The sequence below is a fragment of the Crocuta crocuta genome, unplaced genomic scaffold (assembly GCF_008692635.1).
Source record: "Crocuta crocuta isolate KB4526 unplaced genomic scaffold, BGI_CrCroc_1.0 scaffold179, whole genome shotgun sequence".
NCBI classification, from domain to species: Eukaryota; Metazoa; Chordata; class Mammalia; order Carnivora; family Hyaenidae; genus Crocuta; species Crocuta crocuta.
In genome coordinates this window covers 18,122,547-18,146,401 of record NW_027551568.1, presented here as the reverse complement: position 1 = coordinate 18,146,401, position 23,855 = coordinate 18,122,547, and the positions used below count along the sequence as shown (strand labels likewise).

Genomic DNA, 23,855 nt, shown 5'->3' with positions numbered 1-23,855 from the left:
GTAAAGTAGGATGAAAAATAGAATGAAATCCTGTTTGAAGTGGCTTTGAATAAATTTTCTTAAATGCAGTTTTAAAAATATTCTAGATAGTGTACCTAAGGCATCACTATTAATCAGGATGCTTATATTAATTGCTTCACTCCTACATTTGGATAAATAGAGGTTTCTATATGACAAGATGAACCTGCTACGACAGTCATTATCAGCCTCTGGGTCCAATCATTTCACTGAATTCACAGGGTTGTCTTAAATGGAAAAAAAATTTATATCAAAGTGATCAAATACATGAGTGTAATTTTAATATCTATAAAGTACTCTTTCCATGTAAGATTAGTACTTTAAGCAAAATCAGTATAATGAGACAGTGTGTCTAAACATAATTATTTACTTTGTTGCTCATTATCAAGTTCATCATACGAGGATATTAATGATAATAATTAGCTATGAAGGTCATACTGGACCAATCATATCAGATGCACATTAAAAAATATCAGAATGAAACTCACCCAAGGAATCACACTGACATGGCTTGAAGTTAGAGAAAGCCTTTGGAAATGAAAGTCAAGAAATGTAAGCTATTATTCCAACTCTGCCTTTCCTATTTGATCTTGAGCAAATCACTTTCTTGTGTGAGCTTTTCTTCTTTTGCTCTGTGAAATTAAGGTATTGTAGAAGATGGTCATCCAAGAGGCATGTGGATGCTCTTAGGCTCCAAGATTTTACTCAAAGAGTTTATTAATCAGAAAAAAAAAAAGAAAAAGAAAACAGAGAAGACAGGGATCCCATTTTGATATTTACAAATGATTGGTAGTGGGACCATGAGTTTCCCAGAAGTGGAGAATGTAAATTTGAATAAAGACATGATGCAACTTTGAAGGCAAAGTGACCATGTCTCTGTCAATTCCTGAGTGACAGGCTCCACGGGTGGCTCTGCTGGCCCTGAGAAGACAAACTGTATTTCCAGTCAGCATGGAACAGACTGTAGGTCAGAACTGAGCCCCTTTAGCCACACTTGAATGACTGGATAGCAGCCTTGTCAGATGTGTCTGTGCTTCGTGTCGAGAACAGTGATAGACATATGCTGGCCATCTTTCCCATCTGTTAGCATTCTAGACATTCAGGAAGAATATCTGTAGATCGAGAATTTAGAAGTCAGTTACTGGATGTGCTCAGATTTTGACCGACAATTTTTCTGTTTGAATGCAAACTTTACTATTTGAATGTTAAAAGATGCCTGTGGTCCTCCCCTGTGCCCACCTCTTTCTACTTCAGAGCAAACAACTTAAAACTTTTTCCTTAGATTCAGTCTTGAAATTTGTGCTGATTGATATTGATGTCCTCATTTGTATCCCTGGTGTTGATAACAGAGAGAAGTTCTAGTCTCTTTGAAGTAAATGTGTTCAAAAGGACCCCTAATTATCTTCTCTTAGTTGGAAAGCTGTATCTTACTTTACCTCCTGACCAGTACAGACTTATATGTGAAAACGGATGAGACTTTAGCAGAAAACATAGCCTGTTCCCAAACCAGCATATACACAAACTTGGGAACAAAGGCAGAGAAAAAGAAAGCTATGATAAAATGTGGACAAATGCAACTTTATAAATAGGAATAAATAAATGGAAATGCAACTAACTCTCCAAAATTATAGAACTGTAGAGCTGACAGGAACTTCAGAGTCACTTTATCCAAATCCCTCAGTTAAGAAACAAGGAACCGGGGCTCAAGGTGATAAAAAAAAATGACCTGCTCATGGCCAACTAGCTACTTAGCGATAAAACAGAATTAGAATTCATTTCTGTATAATTTATTTATTCTATCTGAAATTATAAAATCATGAAGTCAAGGCTATGCCTTTATGTAATAATAAAAAAACAATAGTACTTTTAGGAAAAATTTATAAAAGTTACTCTTTTGGGAGGAAATATCTTGTGCTACTTACTATTAATGTTAGGGAGGTAAACTTTAAAAGCAAGTGCCAGGATGTTCCTTAAAGAACATATTTGAGGCACCTGGATGGCTCAGTCAACTCTTGATCTCAGGGTAGTGAGTTTAAGTCCCATATTGAGCTTAGAGCTTACTTAAAAAATATATATATATATACTTTTTCCCACTGAAATTATATAATGAGGAATTCACATAATTAAAAATTCTCTGGTACCCCAATGTTCATAGCAGCACTCTCCACAATAGCTAAAACATGGAAAGAGCCTAAGTGTCCATCAACAGATGAATGGATCAAGAAGATGTGGTTTATCTATACCATGGAATACTACATGGCAATGAGAAACAATGAAATCTGGCCATGTGTAGCAACATGGATGGAACTTGAGGGTGTTATGCTGAGCGAAATAAGTCAGGCAGAGAAGGACAAATATCATATGTTTGCACGTATAGGAGGATTAGGAGGAACTTGACGGAGGAACAAGGGGGAGAAGAAGGGCGGAAATGGTGGGGGAAAGGGAGAGAGGCAAACCATGAGAGACTCTTGAATGCTGACAAAAACTGAGGACTGATGGATGTGGGGGGGAGGGGGGATGGGCATGGAGGAGGACACTTGTGGGGATGAGCACTGAGTGTTATGTGGAAACTAATTTGACAATAAACTATTTGTAAAAATAAAAAATAAAAAAAAATAAAAATTCTCTGGCAGGTATTCTTAAAACCATGTACCAGGACCCTGAATATTTTTATCCCTAGAGAGCTCCAAAATGCCATTGAGAAGCTTAAGAAAGAAAGAGGCCCACAGATTGGAATGTAACAGGGCTCAGAATAATAAAGATGGGCACCGCAAAATAAATTCTATAATAAAGTAATCAAATATTGGATAAGTATAACCTGACTAGTCATATCATTAATGTGCTGCAATTTATTCCAGAGATTGGGAATGGATCACTACACATCCATCACAACTGGAAAACCAACTTCAAGTTCCCTCCCAACAGAATGCAATGTGTAATCATTACTCATATTTATTTCCCAGATATATGTATGCCTACACATAACAAAATGAACTATGCAGTCTCATAAATATTGACTGTCAAAAGAATGATATAAAGAGTAGAGAAAGGCAAGAAAATGAGGGGAATAAAGGAAACAACATTTGGGTAGGATGTTCTATGGGCCAGGTTATTAGTGTACAACTACATTTCAATTTTTCAACAAGCAAGTGAAGTAAATAATACTATTCTCACATTGGCAATTAAGAAGTTGATACTCAGGAAGGTTAAATATCCTGCCGTAGGTCATAAAACCTAATAAGTGATAGAATCAGAATTCAAACTGATATATATCTGACTTGAAGAGGAGAGAGAAATCCCTGTGAACTCAGGTAATTAAGGAAAGCTTAATTTCATGAAATTTGACGATGCTATAGTAGAAGAAAGATATGGAGAAGTGATTCTAGAAGAATAAGCATGGAACTAAGTATGGAATAACTAAGTATGAAGATGGATGGATGGATAGATAGATAGATAGATAGATAGATAGATAGATAGATGATAGATAGATAGATCACCTGGGAAATTGGGCTTCTGAGTAAAATTAAATTTATAAAAATAACTCAAGGCCTCACCTCAGCCAACTTTCTTTCTGAAAGTGTCACTCTTTTCTAAGAAAAGTGTAGATCAAAAACTAGTAATTTCTAATGCTCTCTTAAGATGATCTTGTGAAGTATGGAGGAGGACCTATATTCTATGGTGGCTTCATGATTCCCACCTCGTGGAATTCATATCTTTGTGTAATCTCCTCCCTTGACTGTGGGCAGAACCTGCATCTTGCTTTAACCAGTAAAATACGGCAAAGATGCTGTGATGTCACTCAACATGTTATATTATATAACATTCCATCTTGTTAGCCAACTAAACCTTGCTCTCCTGCCAACCTTGAAGAATCATGGTGCCATGTTGTAAACTGCCTACAGAGCACACCACATGGCAGGGAACTGTGGACAGTCTCTTGGAGCTAATGACCTCCAGTCAATAGTAGGCAAAAACGAAAGAAAACACACTAAAAGATAAGAAAACCTCAGGAAGTTCAAGTTCTGCAGTTACAAGGAAATGAATTCTACCAATAATCTGAGTGAACTTGAAACTGGATCCTTCTACAGTTGGATATTCAGATAAGAAGGCAACCATAGGCACTTTTGTTGCAGCCTAGTAAAACCTTGAAGCAGAAAACCAGCTAACCATGCCTGAACTCCTCACCTACAGAAACTGTGAGATAATTATGCCTTGGTTTTGGTAATTTGTTATGCAGTATGGATAAAAGGCTTTCCATGCTGGTAACTTTTCTATGCTGGAAACTCACAAAGAGCTATAGTTATTAAGGAATATCCTGTCTGGTGCTATTTGTTGATTATAGCTGCATTTTTTGTAATGATGACTCTTAATAACATAAATGGGTTAGGAATTTACTTGGTTGCCTCTAACACATGTGACTGTCATTGGAGACAGCTTCCAGAAACTATTCCTCTCAGTAGCATATCTGGATTATATAGCCTGTCGTGTGCCTTCTGCCCTCAAATTGTTCCTGCTACTTGTAGCTTCCATCAGGGACTAGGTCACACCAGAGTCCCTGATTAACCAGAGTGACCATACAAATTATTGTTCAAATTGAAACACTCTTAAGAGGACAAGGAAGAAGACTGGTTTTCTCTGTTTCTAAGATATCATGATTCTGTGTTGTGAAAGCTTGAAATCTTAGATTTCATGGGTTTCAAATCTTGATGGGACTCAAAGGTGATATATGATGCATATTGATCAGTATCCATAGAGTAAAATAATAATGTTCCATTAAAATTCTCATGGCAATGGCTTTCACTACAAATTTATAGTGTATCTTTTTAGACAGCCCAAATCTCTTGGTCTTATTGTTTTGCCAAAACAAAATAAAGCTGAAGTGTTTTACCAATAGATTGTGTTTATCCCAACGGAATAATGGAGATATCATAATTTTTCTACCTCTGGAAGATTTTCAGAGGAAGTGACATGTTAATTCATACAGAATTATTTTTATGTTTTTTAAGTTTTTTTAAGTTCCAGGGCATCAGATAAGAAATACTAGGTCCAATAAGATCCCTTCTTACATCAAACTCTATGATACAGAGAAATATTTTGTAATGTGTTTTGTATTTAATACAAAACATAATACAAAAATGCACAATTTTATTTTTAAGTACATTGTAAATAGATCTGAATATTGATTTTTGTCTAGATTTCAAACTGAGGGCTATACACCTTTTGTAGGCTATCTGTGCCTTCTCTCACTTTCCCTCTTTTAACCATGCCAATTTGATTGTTAGAAGTTCCTTAACCACAAGGGCAGAGGCTAAAGAAAAGACCAGTTGTGAAAATCAGCTCAGATATTGCCCTCATAAAATTTTACTGAAGACATTTGAAGTTACTAGTTGGAGGTTTCACATCTCCTTGCAGACTTTCCTCCATTAGGTATAATTGAGAGTTATCTATGTATGAGTTCCATGAGCCACTTTAGAAATTATGATGTTTCTTTGCATTTGAATGTTGAAAAAATCCATGAACATATTTTAAGCTATTACCTTTGAGTGGAAGATTTTCATTAGATTCCACTTAAATGTAGTATTGTTTAGCTCTGCATATTTGCCTTAAATCATTGGCAGATTTGAACTTAAGAAAAGTGGCCTCTGTAAAACCACTCATTTAGAGAGGAGGAGGAGGAGGAGGAGGAAGAGGAGGAGAAGGAGAAGAAGAAGAAGAAGAAGGAAGAGGAGGAGGAGGAGGAGGAGAAGGAGAAGAAGAAGAAGAAGAAGAAGGAGGAAGAGGAGGAGGAGGAGGAGAGAAAGAGGAAGAGAGAAAAAAGAAGGGAGGAAGAGAGGGAGGAAGAGGAAGGGAAGGAGAAAGAGGAAGAGAAGGAGTAGAAAAGGAAGAGGAGGAAGAAGATTTCAACACAAGCAGATAGATTTTAGATATGAAGTAAAGAAGAATTTTGGAGGTAGCAAATAGTGGATATACTTTGGGGTAAACCCAGGAGAATGAATAAAGGGGTTTTCTTCAAAGCTTTACTTAAACACAGGACCCATTCTTTTCACTGAGCTGTTTTTCCTGTGGCCTTACTGGAAGGCAAGGTGAGTCAGGTGAAATTGCAGCTCCTTCTAAACTCAGTAGTCCTATGCAAGTCATTTCAAGCCCATTTTCTGTAAAAAGTTGCTTGCACATGATGTCCTGCCTTTGTGAAATCTTTACAATTTTGCTGATGAATCCTCACATGCATGATAGTGTGAAAAAGTCACCTCAGTTTTTACTCAAGAAAGATTGCCATCGAATCCTAGTATACTGTTTCAAATGGGGTTTCCGTAAAGCTGTTCAGGAGGCCTGACAATTACATCACAGAAACACAACACATAAATAAGGCAGAAAGGAAGAAAGAAAGGAAGAAAGGAAGAAAGAAGGAAGGAAGGAAGGAAGGAAAGAAAAAAAGAAAGAAAGAGAGAGAGAGAGAAAGAAAGAAAGAAAGAAAGAAAGAAAGAAAGAAAGAAAGAAAGAAAGGAAGGAAGGAAGGAAGGAAGGAGAAAAGAATCAACTTTTGAAAGTCTAAAATAATCTCTGAATAGAGCAGCAGTTTAGAGAGTCATAAGCACACTAAAGCTGCATTGATTTATATTCCACTGTAATGAAATTTATAATGATTATTTGACAGGTAGATCTTTAAAAAAATTCCCATGTAATTATGTAATATAAGTAATATGGCTTAGATAAATCCAGTATAGGTTAATTTTGAAATATTAATATTGGCAAATTATTGGCCAACTTCAAAGGCATCTAGTACTCAATAGGCTCAAAAACTAACTTGTAGTCTTCTGTCCCCAAACCTGGTTCTCTTTCAGATTTTTTTGATTCATTAAACCAAACAACCATATATCATTCTACATGACATAAGTCATTGTTGATATTCCCATTACTCCCCAAACAAATCCCCTTTAACAAATTCTGTCCGTCGTATGCACGAAATACCTCTCATACCTGTCTCCTCTTCTCCACTACCATCGTCACCACCCTAGGCTATCTATCTTTTTGCCTCTTCTTCGGCAATAATTTCCCAACTAGTCTCCTCTCCAATCCTTTTTTTCCCTCAACAGCTAGAAATAGCTTTTCAAAATGTCATTCTCAACCTATACCTCTGAAATCCTTTACTTGCTTCTTATCACCCCTAAGATAAGGATAGACTTCTTTCAAGTCACCTACAAGACCAACCTTGTGTAGTGTAGCCCTGCCTGCATCTTCTACCTGAAAACACTTCCTCTACTTTTGAATTACTTATCCCTTGTGCCACTGTGAAAGGTCCTCCACTTTGAGTAACGCACAAGCGTTTTGTGCTACCCCCACTGATTGCAATCTCATCTGCTTCTTGATTGGTTTTGTGCTCCTCTGAGAAAGAAACAGGCATTCAATATAGACCACCTACCACTGCAGAGGGATTTTCTTTATTCCCGCCACTTCAGCTTTCTCTCTCTCTCTCTCCTGCCAGAGATCTTTTTCCATGCTGTTCCCTCTTCCCTGGACACACTTCCCTTCTCTTACCACGTCTTATATTTCAGTTTAAGTTTTTCCTTTTCTCACTCACTGAGGCAAAACCTCCTTTTCTAGGCTCTCTCAGCAGGTCAACACTCACTACACTGGCAAGTTCACAAGTTTTTTGTAAATATTTGAGTAACATCCCTCTCTTCACTATTCCAGAAACCCTCTAAAATCTAGGACTATCTGGATTTCGTCCTCACTGGATCCCCACTAACTGGCACAGTTCCTTCCCTTCAAATATTTGTTGGTTGACTAAATGAATGAACGAATGAATGTCAAACATTCTTAGATAATGATTAAAATGATAATCAAAACTCAATTTGATATCACTATGATGATATATACCAGAAAGTTGATCAAATAAGCAGAGCTTCAAGTTGGAAGAAATTTTGGGTGAATTTATTTTCATCAAATATTTTATAATTCAGACTTTTGCTGTTTAGCATAGATTCCTCCTACAAACACACGCGCACGTGCTCCCGCGCACACACACGCGCACACACACACACACCTTATAGTATATTGGCAAGGTTCTACTTTATGTAAATAATTAAATAAAAGGAATGCCAAAGGAGAGGACTAAGGAGGAATTCATCAATTGAGTCAAAATATTTGCTGTGTCATTCTTACATCTGGACAAATTACTTAACTTCTGACAGGTCAGCCTCATTTCTTCAAAAGTGAAGATAATATCTATAACACAGGGCGACCATTGGGATTGAATGAGATAAAGTATGTGAAATTGCCTTGCCTATCACCTGTTCATTGTAGGCTCTCAGTGATGATTTTTCTATTTATTGTATAACACTTAACACTATTACATTTTATTTTTACAATAGCTAAACAACCAAAGAATTATTTCCATTATCTCTACTTTCTAGATCATAAACCTCAGAGAGTTTAAGGGGCGTGTTAATGTTTCCCAGGAATTAGCAACACAACCCACGATAAAAATCAGTTCTTCACTGTATAATTATTTTTAACAAGGGACATGTGGGCAGAACTTAAAATGCTGCCACCTGACTTTTATCAGCGTTCAGTGGAGAGAGATGTTACTGTTTGCTATTTCATAACTATGGAGCTAAACATTGGGCCTGATGAACCATTTTGACATTTCTAATCAGCTGATATATACCTTTTCTTAGGTTTGGAAGATTTGCAAGTAAACTAGCCTCTGCAATTAAATAAAACAAAAACAAATAAACAAACTAAAACAATAACTGTATCCCATTTCAGAAACAGGAGAAGATAAAGAGGTAAAACTTGGAACTTACTGACACATTTTACCTTTCATCTTCAGTATTTTATTTTTATCTTATTTTATTTTATCCTTTTTTGCTTAAAGAGTAGAATTTAGTGATTTATCACTTACATATAACACCCAGTGTTCATCATAAAAAGTGCTTTCCTTAATACTCATCAACCATCTAGCCCATCCCCCACCCACCTCCCCTCCAGCAACCCTCAGTTTGTTCTCTGTATTTAAGAGTCCCTTCTGCTCTGCCTTCCTCCTTTTTTTTTCCTGGACATATTTTGACTTTAATTTTTTTGTTTTTAAATTTACGCTTTGAAAGATCTTCAGTTTATTTGCAGCTTTTATATTTCATATGTTCTGAGTATCTTCTGACGCCTCCTTCTGAATGATAATTTCCTCTCCAGATATCCCACAAATAGATTCTTGCAATTACTATACTCTCTCACTTCTGACTTCTGTATTACCCAAAGTCTTCATCACTCTCCCCAATTTTTACTGGCATCTTCTCTGTGTCCTTAACAATGAGAATTCCTTGTTTTGCACTTGCTTGATTTATGTATGTTTTTACACAATATTCACTGCCAATGTATCTATCCTTTCCAGTCATTAAAGACACATAGAAAGAAAGAATATAAATTTCTCCGATGAAAAACATTTAAATGGCTAATTAAATTCATTAATTGAAATTCTCCGTTATTTTTTGTTCGCTTTGTTCTAATCTTATCTACTATTATTGAATATTTCCGTGTCTGTGTTTCTGCCCTTCTTTCTCAAATATTTACAGAGCACCTGTACGCTTTAGGCTTTTACCTCCTTGGGATAGTAAATGCAGAGATAATAGATGACGATCGTAGACAGATGATAGATAGATAGATAGATAGATAGATAGACAGATATATAGATAATAGAGTGTGTATATGTCTGTGAGAGTATGTGCACTCACAGTCTGTATTGTGTGCTTGTATATGTGTAGTGCCTACCCTCAAAGATCAGAAAAGGAAACAAGTAATCATAGTTTAAAATATAAATGAAAACAAAATGCAATCTATTTCTTTCTCTAATGACCTTTAGGCAGTAACCACTGAACTGAACTATATGAAATTGCTAATATTCAATTGTTCATGACCAAAACGGAAAAAAAAATGGCTTTACCATATTATTCAATCTAATCAAAGCATCTAAACCATTTGTCAAAAAGGGGAAAATGCTGTTCCCCAAACTAAACCCAGTTGTTTTGTCATTATGAGCTCAGATAACTGAATTACTTCACTTTTTAAATAAATTAATGGAAGTGACCTGTTTGGACCTTCCATAGAAGCATTTTAATTTAAGAAAACTTTTATCAATGCTATCTATTCACATATGGATGATAGTTAACATAAAGTCAAAGGACAGTGATCCACTAATTGGCACTTCCTTTGGCCTCTTCCAGAGAAGCAGGGCACAGGGAGGAAACTTCAGCCTGGTTTCCTTAAACACTCACTCTCTTCCTCCCTCAACTACATCCCCACCACTCTCTCTCTCTCTCACTGAGCTCCAAGGCAAGCTTAAGCAAATGTTGTTGTTTTTTTTCCACAGTCAGGCAACATTTATTCTAACCAACATTTACCCAAATCGATACATTTTAATTGAAACTAATGGCAGTTAGCTTAAACCAACAGATTTTTCACTGGCTTAAGTACATTAAATCAATGCATTTCTCAAAATTGCTATATCTTATGTAAAACAATGTATTTTCATTTTATCCAGGACACATTTTTATTCTACTCTAATCTACCAAGTTAAAGAGTCATACTGAAGTAATAGATTTCTTTTTTTTCATACCAGCCCTAAGATCTTGAATGAAAGAAACATATTAATCATTCAGATATATGAATTCGATTTCATTCGATTTAATGCAAAAGACATTTATTGAGCACCTACTGTTTGTGAGATACTGTCTTTGACACTCTGGAGAGTACAAAGTGATTAAGATAGAGTTTCTGCCCATAGAAACTCATCATTTAGTGGTGAATACTTCCATGGACGGAATTAATTATAACATATGACAAACAGCTAGGGAAATGTAATGGAGGAAAACACTAACTGTGACTGAGGGATTCAAAAGGAGATATGAAGGAGGCTGCATTTAAGCTCACCTTTGAACGATGGATACCTGTAGTGGGAAGAACATGCTAGACAGATTGGATAGTTGGGTTGAAAATACCAACTATTATAACTAAATATACCTTCTAAATTTTCAGTAGGTTAATGAAATAGAAATTAATTTCTCATTACACAATAGTCCACAGTGGCTGGTCCTGGTCAGGAATCAACTATCCTTAATTGATGTTTCTAGAATGAAGGGTCCTTCCAATTGGTGACTTCAGCATCTCCCAGCACTTAAAGAACTCTTCATCCAGGAAGGAGAAGGGAAAGAGCTTGGAAAAGACACATCTGCTTCTAACAGCATTAGCTGAGAAGTGGTACTAATCGTATCTGCATATGTTCCAAGGGTAGAAACTTGATGCGAAAAGACTGAAGATGTAGATCACATCTGTGAAGCTACATCCTAGTATTAACAGTATACCACAGAGGAAGGAATATGAACTTAAGTAGACAGCCAGCTACTTTGCCACAATCAAAGATACCAGGTAAGAATACAGAGGGTTCTGAATACAGCATAGACAACACATGGTGAATATTTTAGGAGATAGGCAGGGCCAGAGTATGAAGAGCTTTGTATATCACCCTAGAGTGTTAATTCTACACATAGATGGGAGTCACTGAATGAAATTAGTTTTCTTATACAAGAGGCCCCACAACATTTCCTCATGCCTTCCACCACATGAGCACACAGTGAGAAGTCAGGCATCTACAATCCAGAGAGGGTCTTCACCAGTACCTGACCATGGTAGCACCCTGATCTAAAACCCTGTGTCCAGGACTATGAGAAATACATTTACATTGTTTATAAACTATCCACTCTGCAGTAATTTGTTCTAGCAGCTCAAACCAAGACAGACAGACCTCACTTAATCTTCTCATCAGTAAAATAGAAAAGGCAGCACCTCTTTGAGAGGGTGGTTTGACCTGTGGTTTACTTCTATTACCCAAAACGGCAATAATCGGGACTTGTTTGTTTCTTTTAAAACCAGAATGTATGGTCATGTCACCTAGGTCATATCAGCTCAAAAAGAACAGTTCAGAAGATGATAATATAGCCATCATTTTTTAGGAACTACTATACACTAGGTATGTTCTGTATATTATTTCTAATCCTTATATTTTAAAAATCCACGTTTTTTTTTTGGAAATTTCTCACTTAATGGTTTGGCCTTCAGATGGCTTTCCCGACCCTCTTCATTCATTCAGATACCCATCATTGTGATGTGTGTAAACTAGTTAAATGCCCTGTTTTCAAGAAGATGCACCTGCACTGTAGTGGGCAAAGCTGGCAACTGCATGCCTAGTTGGGCACACGATTACACACTGCCAGCGTGCCCATATTTCCAGTAGTTGGGCCAATGAGAAACGAAATTAACTCTTAGCTTGGAGAGAACCCCGAAACAAGTATTTGGCTCTCATCCAGGGCTTGTGGTCATCTCTCTGAGCATTCAATTGCATACGCAAGATTATTTGCTGCTTTATTGCATACCTACAATTTACTCATGAATTTGCTTGTGTCATTATGATTTATTGAGAATCACCTGGCTTGCAAAGCTTTGGAACTCCATTTTCCTTTTGCCACATTGCTAAGACATGACATGTGACATACACATTTGTTATAAGTATGTATGCATTTATTTGTGTATAAAAAGTACACATTCTCTAATAATGAGAAAAATCCTTTTCACTCCCTCACTCTCAATGCATTTCCTGATAGTGTTCTACTTTACCAAATGGAACATTTTCTCCTCTTTGCCTTTCCCATTCTGGTTGATTTGATATGGTTAATTAGGAAGAAGAGTGGGTCCTTTCTATTTCCTGTTCCTGAGAAAGGAGGGATGGTGCTTTGTGTTAATTTTTATAATGATTGTGGTGTCTGAGAATTCAGGTCCTTTATCTTCGATTTTCAAGGCCTATGAGATTGCTGCAACTGAGCTTATTAAAGGCCACCGAGAAGTTGAGCAGAACCAGGTACCTGGATTTGATCTATTGACTTGATTCCTTTATGCAAATTTCAAAATACAAATATCAGTTATGGGGCATTATCTGTAGAATTTTTTAGATTTATCACCATATATATTCTTGTTAACTTCCTACATACATGTGGAAGTGCTATACTATATCTGAACTTTGGAACCAAGCACTCTGTGTTAAAGTCTTTATTCTGGCATTTAATGATTATGCGATTGAGATCAAACACTATACTTTTTGAGTTCCAACTTTCTTTTCTGTATAAAAAGGAATAATAATATACTTACAAATTATTTTGATGGTTAAACATGGAACATATATTTTTTAATGTTTATTTATTTATTTTGAAAGAGAGTGTGAACAGGGTAGGGGCAGAGAGAGAGGAAGAGAGACAAAATCCCAAGCAGGTTATGCACTGTTATTGCAGAGCCTGATTCAGGGCTTGATCTCATGAACCATGAAATCATGACCTGAGCCCAAATCAAGAGTCAGATGCTTAACCAACAGAGCCACCCAGGCATCCCTACACATGGAACACATTTAAAGAGTCTACTACAATGCCAGCTGCCGAATAGTCTTTCAAATGTTAATATCAATCTGTAGAAATATATGACAGGGGCGCCTGGGTGGCTCAGTCGGTTGAGCGTCCGACTTCGGCTCAGTCATGATCTCACGGGTCGTGGGTTCGAAACCCACATCAAGCTCTGTGCTGACAGCTAGATCAGAGCCTGCAGCCTGTTTCAGATTCTGTGTCTCCCTCTCTCTCTTTCTGATCCTCCCCTGCTCATGCTGTCTCTATCTCTCTCTCAAAAATAAATAAAATAAAAAAAGAAATATATGACATATGTTTGATATTTACATACTAAGATTCATACATGACACATTAAATACATAACACAAAATTGAGTGAGATTTTTTTCTTTACCCTGGACTTAGGGTGGCTCAATACTAAAGACAAATTAGTACTGAGTTACCTACATGCAAAAAAGAACTTGCAATAACTGTGTCCCGATAGCTCCCATTGAGCCATACTCTAGGGCAGCAGAACTGGCCCTACCAACAGGTGCCCAAAAACCTGTTCCATTATCTCCTTCCTGGTTAAAAACTAAGACTGGAAAGAGCATAGAGTTAATAGAGAATGGCTGACATCCTAAGGACTGTAGTTTTATGGTTAGAAAGGAGGTGTTCTTCCATTGCTTTGTGAAGCTGTCACCATGTTAGGGGCCCTTTTCCTAGAGACTGATATTATCCAAAAGAAGAAAAGATTTAGCATCTCTGTTCCCTGCTAGATGACTGAGGAACCCCAAAATCAGTCAAGGTGAAAGTGTGAGTTGTTTGGAGAGAATTACTTGCATTTTCTGAAGGTTAGGGACTTAAAAGAGCATAGATGTTGGGGTCCAGTTATTGTCTAGAGATTTTGAAGATGAAAGACTTGCTCTTGACAACAGGACAAAAAGGAGTCACCACATTATATGCCTGGGGGAAAAGTGGGGCAACTTCTCACCTCATCCCAGTTTCCTTCAGCAGTGAAGGGCCATTGATATGGAAATTGGTTATCCCTGGTTCCTGAGAGCCCAAACACTTTGAGGTGCCCTGTATTTGAGCCACGTCTTTAAAACTAAGAGAACAGATTGGAGGGACTAGTAAGATATGAAGAATAGCATAATTGCCGTCTCTAAATGTGTTAGTCATAGTAGAGAGTGTTAGATTAACACTGCTTCAACAAAGCTACACACTCTTAACCATGTGGAAACCAATCCATTGGCAGGGATACCAGCAATGAATAGAATGGACCAAGCCAGAGTTTTTGGGGATACCTCCCTACAACGAATGTACCTGAGAAAATAATTTCTTCCTCACCTATTTCCCTTCTCATCCTTCATACAAAAAAGCTTTAAAAGGGGATAAGATACTAGAATAGGATAAAAAATTAAAATGATGGCACTTTTTAACCTCAGATCTCTTTGAGCCACATGTTAAGTGTGTGCTGAGGGAAGTTATGAATGATAATAATGAAAATAATAATAATTATTATAATAATAGCTAATACTTCTATCTCTTTCATTCTACACCGAGCAATACTCCATGTATAGAAAATCACCAGAGCCATATGATGTAGGTTACTTCATTATTTCCATTTGAGTGTTGAGAAAATGGAGCCCATTTGAGTATGAGTGGCTAACCCAAGAAACCAGAGCTAAGAGGTGGGGAATCTTGGATTCACATTAATGGAGTCTGGCTCCAGTGTTTGAACTCCTAAATTTGAGTTTGGAATTGTAATATGGACTGAGGTTTTAATATTTTAAATGTATATAAATTTTCACTGAATTACATGAGAAGATAATTTGACAGAACAAGTTTGAAGACAAAATTGGAGAAAAATAAAAGCATCTAATATTTATACCTCATCAGGGTAAATGCTCAATATACTCTCAATAAACTGATTTTAAAAGTATAAGTAAATATATATAACATGTAGTAAGCATATATTGTTGTATCACATATATGTTACAAATTGAAGGCTTATAAGGGTACCCAATAAATTTTTGTTCAAAGAATAATCTTTGCTCATATAACAATAATTAGTATGATGTGTATCATTTGCTACTATAATGTTAACATATGTGAAATTCTATGCAAATGTTCATAACTGAAATTATTAATCACAATATATTGGATTTATCTTTATTTCCTAGATATTTGCCATGAGCTTTCTTTATTGAAAAGCCAGAGAAGATAAACATAGATGCAACCTGTTAAGAAAACAAACTCTCATTCTTTATATTTATGTCATTACAATGGAAATGGTAGATGCTCGATCACAAGGGAAGTGTAATATTAGATTGAAGAAAATATTAAAAAGTACAGAGACTGGCAAAAACAAGTCTATACAGGCACAGGGGAGGGTCCTGGTGACATGCTAGGTCTTCTCCACATCTAATTTTGATAATATGATTGATGATGTGATTTCTCATAAGTGGTGGAAAGAAACAACATCAAAACTAATCACATTACACTGGCATTTGGAAGTCTAAATAAAAGGTATGTGAACTCATTACAGGAAGATATTTTTTCATTTGAAATTTAAATTTACCAGCCCATCCATAGTTGTCTGGAAAACTTGTGAATTTGTTTGTAGATGAAAATGACCAGAGTTGAGCAATCAGTTCCAACTGATTACGGCTTATAATAGGCAGCCCAGGGACTTCCTGGCAGTTACAGATCTGCCTTTACAAATCTCAGGAATAAGGAGGAAGATACCATGCCCTGAGTCTCTGTAACCATGTTTCTCTGCCCCTTCAAACAAAGAAATGACCCTCCGGATGCTAATGGGATTTCTCTTTGCAAATGTAGCTTCCTCTGTGGCTTGATTTTTCTTTAAAATGGAAATGTTTAAGAGTCTTAAGGTGAGAGAATAGTATGCTTCTATTTTGTAGACATTTCAATGATACAGTCATGACTGTATGGCAGTATCTACCATGGGGGAAATTAATATAAAAACACGCAGCTAGGAGAACTCAAGAAGTCTATCATTTTTCCAATATGCAGTATTCAAGCCCCACAGTTGCAGACCCTACACTTAAGCTATCAAGAAATTTAGGCTATTTGAAATGTTACAAATGTGCAAGCAATACCCATTATCCTAGATGGGCGATACAATTTATGGAAGATATAATAAATAGAGGGAGATTTAGTATGTTTGTTCAATACAGAGTAGGTAATTGAAGTATAGGATCCAAAGTAAAACCATAAACAATAATTAGATAGTGGAAATGTGGAGAGTTGGCTGTGACCCACATAATAATACAGCTGATCATCAGCGGAGATAGAAGCTGGCTTGTGGTTGGAAGCAGATTATAAAGGGAATGTATGTTTAATAAACATCTGGAGAAACTGTGATAATATCCAAAGAAGAATCTTCTGAAGAAGGGAACTCTCTAATCTTAACCTTACAATCTTAATTTGTGGAGGAACATATGATTACGTAGATGTTATTATGTACATCTGGAGTGGAGTTAGCGTGATGTCGCTGTGAGCCTCAGCACTGAGCAAATTGCAATAAAAATGTGTAGAGTTGCTTAGGCAGATAGTACCACTGATAGTTTCCAAATTAAAAGTACTTCAAGGCTGTTGTACTGTTTTGGGTCTTGAGTGCAAATAACAGAAAGAGATTCTGTCTACTTTAAGGAAAAACAGAATTTAATGGAGGGCTATGAGAAGTTCACAGGGTTATAGGGGCCCAGAAGGGGTGGGGGTGGGGGTGTTGTAGGATAGGATTTGAAAAATGAGTAGGCCTAGGCAGTAGGAACAGACTGAATAAGGCACTGTCATTTCAGCTGTCATACACATTTTCTAACTACTCTTTCAAAGTCAAACTACCAGGAGAGAATACCTGATTGGTTGATGGTAAAGTGAATGTGTACCTCTCATTGTAAAGAACAGGGAGAGGTAGAATATGTCCCTTGAAAGTCCTCAGGAAGCATGTGCTTTTTAATGCCTATTACCTAATCATATTATAGGAATAATCGTGTAATAGGTACTTTTGAATGTCTATTATATAATAAGATATAACATAAAACATAGAATAATAAGATTATATAAAAAGTCTGCAAAGCATTAGGTTGCAAAAGTTTTGCCTTTTAGGAATGTCTGTTATACACGAATCACTGCAGGAAGTCGGAGGAGAAAGTATTACAAAAAAGAGCCTCTGTAGAGGTGGCTACTACTATCCTCATTTCACATGAGTGGAGAGAAACCTATGCCACATACTGCACAGCTTGAAAGGAAAGAAATGAATATCATGTGCAATGAGGCAGTTAAGGTGGCCATAATTTATTGACCAAATCGGAAAATTTTTGAGAGTAAAAGGATCGCCATTAATATTTATGCCAGGACAACAGGTTTAAACAGGAGTATCCTTGGCATATCATATCCCGGGCATATCAGAGCACAATAAGCCTGAGAAAAACATTATACAAGGGACACTGCTTACTGGCTGTGCTCACTTGAGTCAGAAGCAACCAGAACAGTGCAATAGAACTTTTGACAAGGATAGAAGTATACTATTTCCATGCCTCCAATGTGTGGAATCTATGCAAAGTATGGCAGTCACTAACCACATTTGGCTATTGACCTCTTGAAATGTAGCGAGTATGACCAAAGAACTAAATTTTTAATGTATTTAATTTTAAGCAATGTAAATGTAAATAGCTACATGCCTTGTGGGTGCCAATAAAGACAGCCTAGAACTAGATTGTGGTTTAACTTAAGGTTCAGTAGACTTTTATAGCAATTTATCATAATAGTCTGAAAGATGCTTTACATTGAGACTTTAGCGAGGCAATAGTTGCCATTAGACTAAAAATGAATAAATGAAAACACATCCAACTAAATATGGCTAACGACACACACCAAGTCCCTGATGTTTTTTCTGAAATCCACTTCACTAAGGAATTGTGAAACTCTGGATATTCTCTTTGTTATTATAGGGTAGGGAAAATAGGTCTTGATTGAGACTCTGCCTATGTAATAAAAGATTAACAAGAGAAAAAGAAGTTTAATAACACACAAACCTCCTGTGTATACGGGAGATACCCAGGAAAACTGAGTAACTCCTCAAAATGGCCCAAACCACCACCTGAGATACCATGTTCAGCTATTATTTTTCCTCCTCTACATTATGGTCATGGAGGGATTGGTTTGGTTTCTGCTTTGGAAACCATACCATTCTCATTCAGTTGGCGTGAAATGCTAGCTAACTGCTTTGCCCTGGGAATGGCCTCTGTTAAAATCATCCTAAAGTCCTCAGCTCTTTTTCTTATCTAGCTGTTTCTGTGCTTCCATCCTGCTTCTGTGGGAAGAAAGGAATTTGATACCTTAATTTTTGGCATAAAGAGTTACTGCAGCTTGAGTTTAACAAACTGGATCCCTTGTTGGGCTAAGGTTTGGATACCATTAAGCAGTATAATAGCGTAGTTGCAAATACAGGCTCCAGTGAAACAGAATACATTTGCAAAAAGCAATTCAGTGTATTACTAACCGGATGCTCCAGGGCAAATGATTTAACCTTCTTAAGTCTCAGTCTCCTCATCTATAAAGCAAGTTTAAAACATTACTTTCCTTGGCGAGTTATTGTGGGGCTGTGCATATAAAGTAACAAGCATAACTTATAAGATAGAATCAGCATAATTCAAATCAGCTCCATTTTTCTGAGCCCCTAAGCAAGTCTGCTTGGAGCCAAGAGAGGTGGCCTGGAGCTTACAGTATAGTGGATACTCCTGGCAAAGCACCAGCCCCCGGTCTCCATGGTGATATGTGCTATGACTGCACAAGTAGTGGGGTCTTTAAGAAGACTCTAAGGAGGTCAGGGAAGGCTTCCTGGGGAAAGACTAACCACTCCCCAAATTCTGCTAGTATAACCTTGGGAACTTTGTATAGAGCCAAGTCTTAGGAAGTCAGGACTCATATTCACACCTGAATCTGAACATTTTTCTTCTTTGTTTTGGCTTTGGTTATGGTGTTGTATGTTCACTGATCTTGAGCTGTTTGCAGGAGCGATTCCAGTCTTAACAGCCAGTTGTGTAATCACAAGCTGTACTGTCTCTTGTGTCTACATTTTTCTCAACAAGTGTTTATTGTCTGCCATGCCAAACACTGGGCCGCTTGTTACACATACATTCATGCACAAATCAGATGAGGCTTGTGCTCTCCTCGTGCTTACAATCTATACAGTGTGGCTGATTGTCTGTGTTACCATTCTTATGGCCAACCTTCCCACTTTGTATGCATATCGTATCCTCTGCGTGGGGGCCAATGTTTCTCAAACTGTCAGGACTGCAGGACCTAAACTTTCTTTTCTAATCCATTGCACTTGTAACAGGCAGCTCACGCTACCCACAATCCACCACACTAGACAGACAACACTAAAGCCAGTCATAACCAGTGCAATGACACCCATCCATAGACTATGGGATGTCACAGTGACGGCAAATTGTCATAAGAGTTTCTGGACACCTTTCATTTGTATGCCGGCAACAGTGTGTGTATCACCTCCAGTCCATAGATCACAATGATTCAGGAATAAGCCTACCATGTTCATAGAACTTATTACAAAAGAGGAGCAGAAGTAGGAGAGGAGAAATCAGCTCTCTGTTTTAACGGCCTGTGTATTAGATAGACTGCATATTATTTGCACGCTGTTCTTACTGCGATCACTAATGTACATTTATATTCCCAGAAGATAAAGTGCTCTATCATTCAGCTCATTGGATCCTCTGCACACAATCCGAGGGAAAAGCTGTGCAGCTCCCATAGGGCAGGGCTGAGTACAGAGTTCTCCATTTGCCCTTACAAATGACTCTGGAAAATAAATGGGAAATATTGAGATCTCTAACTGGCAGTAAGGTAAGGGACCAAGGATAACAATCGCTATGGGGTGACACTTCCAAGCTGAAAGACAAAATTAGCTAATCACTTTGCTGGAAAAAGTTACTGGTGCTTTAACAGTTACTCACTCTGTTCCCAAATATTGTATCAACTTTGTCAAGCCAGATCACATCCCATTGGCCATCCTTTATACAGGAAAGACAAATTTAACAAACTAGTTTATAATGTAATTTTTAAAGCTTGTAAAGAAATGCATTTTATTTCCAAAAAAAAAAATTTTTTAATATAAACTCAGATCAAATGGGTACATTTATTGAACCTAGGCAGGAGGGGCCCACAACACTAATTAGTCATTTTTTAATGTGTTCACTATTTCCCAGCTCCTCAAAATTCTTTGTGATGATTTTACACATTCTTCAGGGATGCTTGCTTTAGGGCAAAAAAGAAAAAGTTTAAAAAAAAAGAAGAAAGAAAAAGAAATAAATGCAGCACCTAAAATTATCCATCACCCCAGCATCTGAACTCAAACACTAAATTTACCTCGGTTGTGTTTTCAGCGCCATTCTTTGAATAACACTGATCTTTGTGCTTGAAATAACACAGCCTGCCTAACATTCCCACTTCCCAGAGTAATAAGTTTCTGTGGGAAATGAGGATCCAAACCCTATAGCAGCACTCTACATAGCCGCCTCTGTGGTGACAAAACCACTACAAAGTTGGGCTGTATCAGGCTTGTGAATAAGACCCTGATCCTCACAAAAGAAGAAATTATCTGGAGCTCTTTTTTTTTTTTTTTTTTGGCTCAGCAAGAATCAATTCTTAAGTCATATATGAAGTCTTGTAAATTCTGAATTAGTGGGGTCCGAGTTAATGAGGTTTGGTTGTGTCCTAGGCTATTGATAAAATTGCGATACCGTAGATTCAACACAGGGCCTCCCACTGAAATCAGACTGCTGTTTGAACACGGGGTGAAGAGGGCAGATGCTTCCTGGTACCCAACATCAGCGCTTTTTAATTACACTATTATGTGGTGTAAGGTGGTCCTATAAGATGACCTACCAGAGGAAGTCAGCACTTTTTGAGTAAGCACCAGCATATTTTTTACTTCGCTCTGCAGCCCCTGATTCACTTTCGAACGGATCAGGTTTCCTTTCTCTGGATCTTTAGCTTTTGTCCATTAGAGTTTCCTCCAAAGACTATTTTATCAAACAAAGCAAAACACTTTAGGAAAGACTGTAAGTTCTTTGCAGAGTTATAGCCTAGGCTTTGTTTATGTATAGTGAACACTTACTGAGTTAGCACTCCCCAAAGGAAAATCTGGGGAGATATCAGAAAAATGTTTTCGGTAATTGCTACTTGGTTTGATCTCTTGGTATTTTGTGGTGTTTTATGCAGCATTAATGGTATCGCCTGAGATTCTCAGGGTACAAAAGAACTTCTAAGTACAGGTCCATTATCAAATATAAGGGAGTCATTTTCAAAACTCTGAGAGAATCAAGCAAGTTGGTATTTAAATGCTGTTCTTAGAGCAATGTGACAACGACATGTATCTAGAAGATTTAATACATTTTAATGTTGTGTGTGCCCGCGCACGTGTGTACGCATGCCGATTCACAAATGCTATGGGTAAAAATCCAGTACCTCTCTGTCAGGCACACAGAAATACCTAATCAAGTTGTTGTTGTTATAGTTGTTGTTGTTGTGGTTGTCATTTTGACAAACCAGCCATTTAACTATCAATATCCTTCTAATGCATGTTTATAATTTATGTAAATTTGGGAGCTACTGAAAAGCCTTCAATTTCATTTAATTTGCCCTGCAAATTGCTATTTGGGGTCTTTAAAGCTACCATATTCTCAGTTACAAATATTTGGGACTGAAGAGTGACAGAGAATGCAGGGAGAAGTTGCAAACAAATTTATGTCTTTTACCACTGTGGGTAGTTAACTAAGTTCCATTCCCCAGTGACCACACTCTCCTCCTGAAATCTGGTCTTATCAATTGGTGATGAAAATGACCATTCTGTGGCACCTGGATAGCTTAGTCAGTTAAGCATCTGACTCTTGATTTTAGCTCAGGTCATGATCTCATGGTTCCAGGGTTCGAGCCCTGTGTCAAGCTCTGTGCTGGCAGTGCAAAGCCTTCTTGGGATTGTCTCTCTCTCTCTTCCTCTCTCTCTCTCTCTCCTTCTCACTCTGCCCCTGCCTCTTTCTCTCATTCTCAAAATAAATAAGTAAACTTTAAAAAATGCCCATTCATTTGGTGGAAAGATAAGCCCATCCCAGTCTCTGTCATCTTCAGGACATACTGTATTTTTATTCCAAACTGTATCTTTATTTTGCTGTCTCTTTATTCTTGGAGATAGGAAGTGCATCCTCCTAGGCTGCAGGAGCGCTGGACAGATTCTGCCTGGATCTGGTCGCTACTTCTGCAGGAATGATGGCACAGTGCCAGACTCAGTCCCTGAGATTCTAGCTGAGCTGGGCCCTGCCAGCTGCTTTTCTGACGGTATGTGGAAATGTGAAGTACACTGTTAAGAATCTGGATTTTGAAGTTAATCGGTTTGGACCCCAGCGGAGTCACTGCCTGAGCTGCCTGGTCAGCCTCTCCCTCTCTGTTTTCTCAGCTGCACCACGGGATAAAAGGACCTCATTGCAGTGCTGCCCTGATAATCAAGAGATAAAACAGGGTGAGGCTGTAGTGTGGGTATTTGTAGCTTTAAATAGTTGAAGAGAAGTGACTGAATCCCCCACACCTTTGAAACCACTTAAAAGCATAAAGTTGAACAAAAGTCAAAATGGCTACAGTAATGCTTCAGAGACACTGGAACTTAAACTAAGTAACCGTTTTTCCTCCCTTCTGCAAACCTCCCCGCCTCCCTTGTTGGCCTTTTGTTTTAGCAACCGGGTGCTGCCCTGAAAACACGACAAATGAAGCAGGCAGCACATACACAGTCCCTGTTAAAATCAGCCAGATCCTGTATTTCCCAATTAAACCCCTCAGTCCCGGGGCAGCTGGGTGGCTCAGTCAGTTAAGCATCTGACTCTTGATTTCAGCTCAAGTTGTGATCTCCCGGTTAGTGGGATCGAGACCCATGTCCAGCTCCGTGTTGACAGTGTGGAGCCTGCTTGGGATTCTCTCTCTCCCTCACTCTCTGTCCCTCTCTTACTCACTCACATGTTTCCTTTCTCTCAAAATAAATAAACTTTAAAAAAAGGAAGGAAGGCAGGAAGACAGAGAGAGAGAGAGAGAGAAAGAAAGAAAGAAAGAAAGAAAGAAAGAAAGAAAAGTGGGTAAAAATCTCCAGCCCTTTCCTCCAGGAAGGTTTGCAGTTTTGAGAGCCTTACTTAGCTGTAGCATCCTTTGCCCCGCAAAGCAATAAAGCTATTGTTGTTCTCTTTATACCCAAACTCCACCTCCACATTACATATTTCAGCTCTGGAGCACAGAGGTCAGTTTCCGATAGTACTTTCAGAAAGGAAAGAAAAGAGGAGTACAGGTATCTAATCTGAACCTAAAAAGAGACTCCATAAACTCAGTTGGT

General features: G+C 37.7%; 1 long non-coding RNA gene across 1 annotated transcript in view; it reads right to left on the bottom strand.

Annotated features, from left to right (window-relative positions):
- Positions 1 to 891: 891 nt before the first annotated feature.
- The window catches only part of LOC144220333 (uncharacterized), a 97,705-nt gene continuing 74,741 nt past the window's right edge, over positions 892 to 23,855 (bottom strand). Inside the window, exon 4 of the long non-coding RNA XR_013331699.1 lies at positions 892 to 1,130. This is a non-coding gene — a long non-coding RNA (uncharacterized LOC144220333). The remainder of the gene's footprint in view (positions 1,131 to 23,855) is intronic.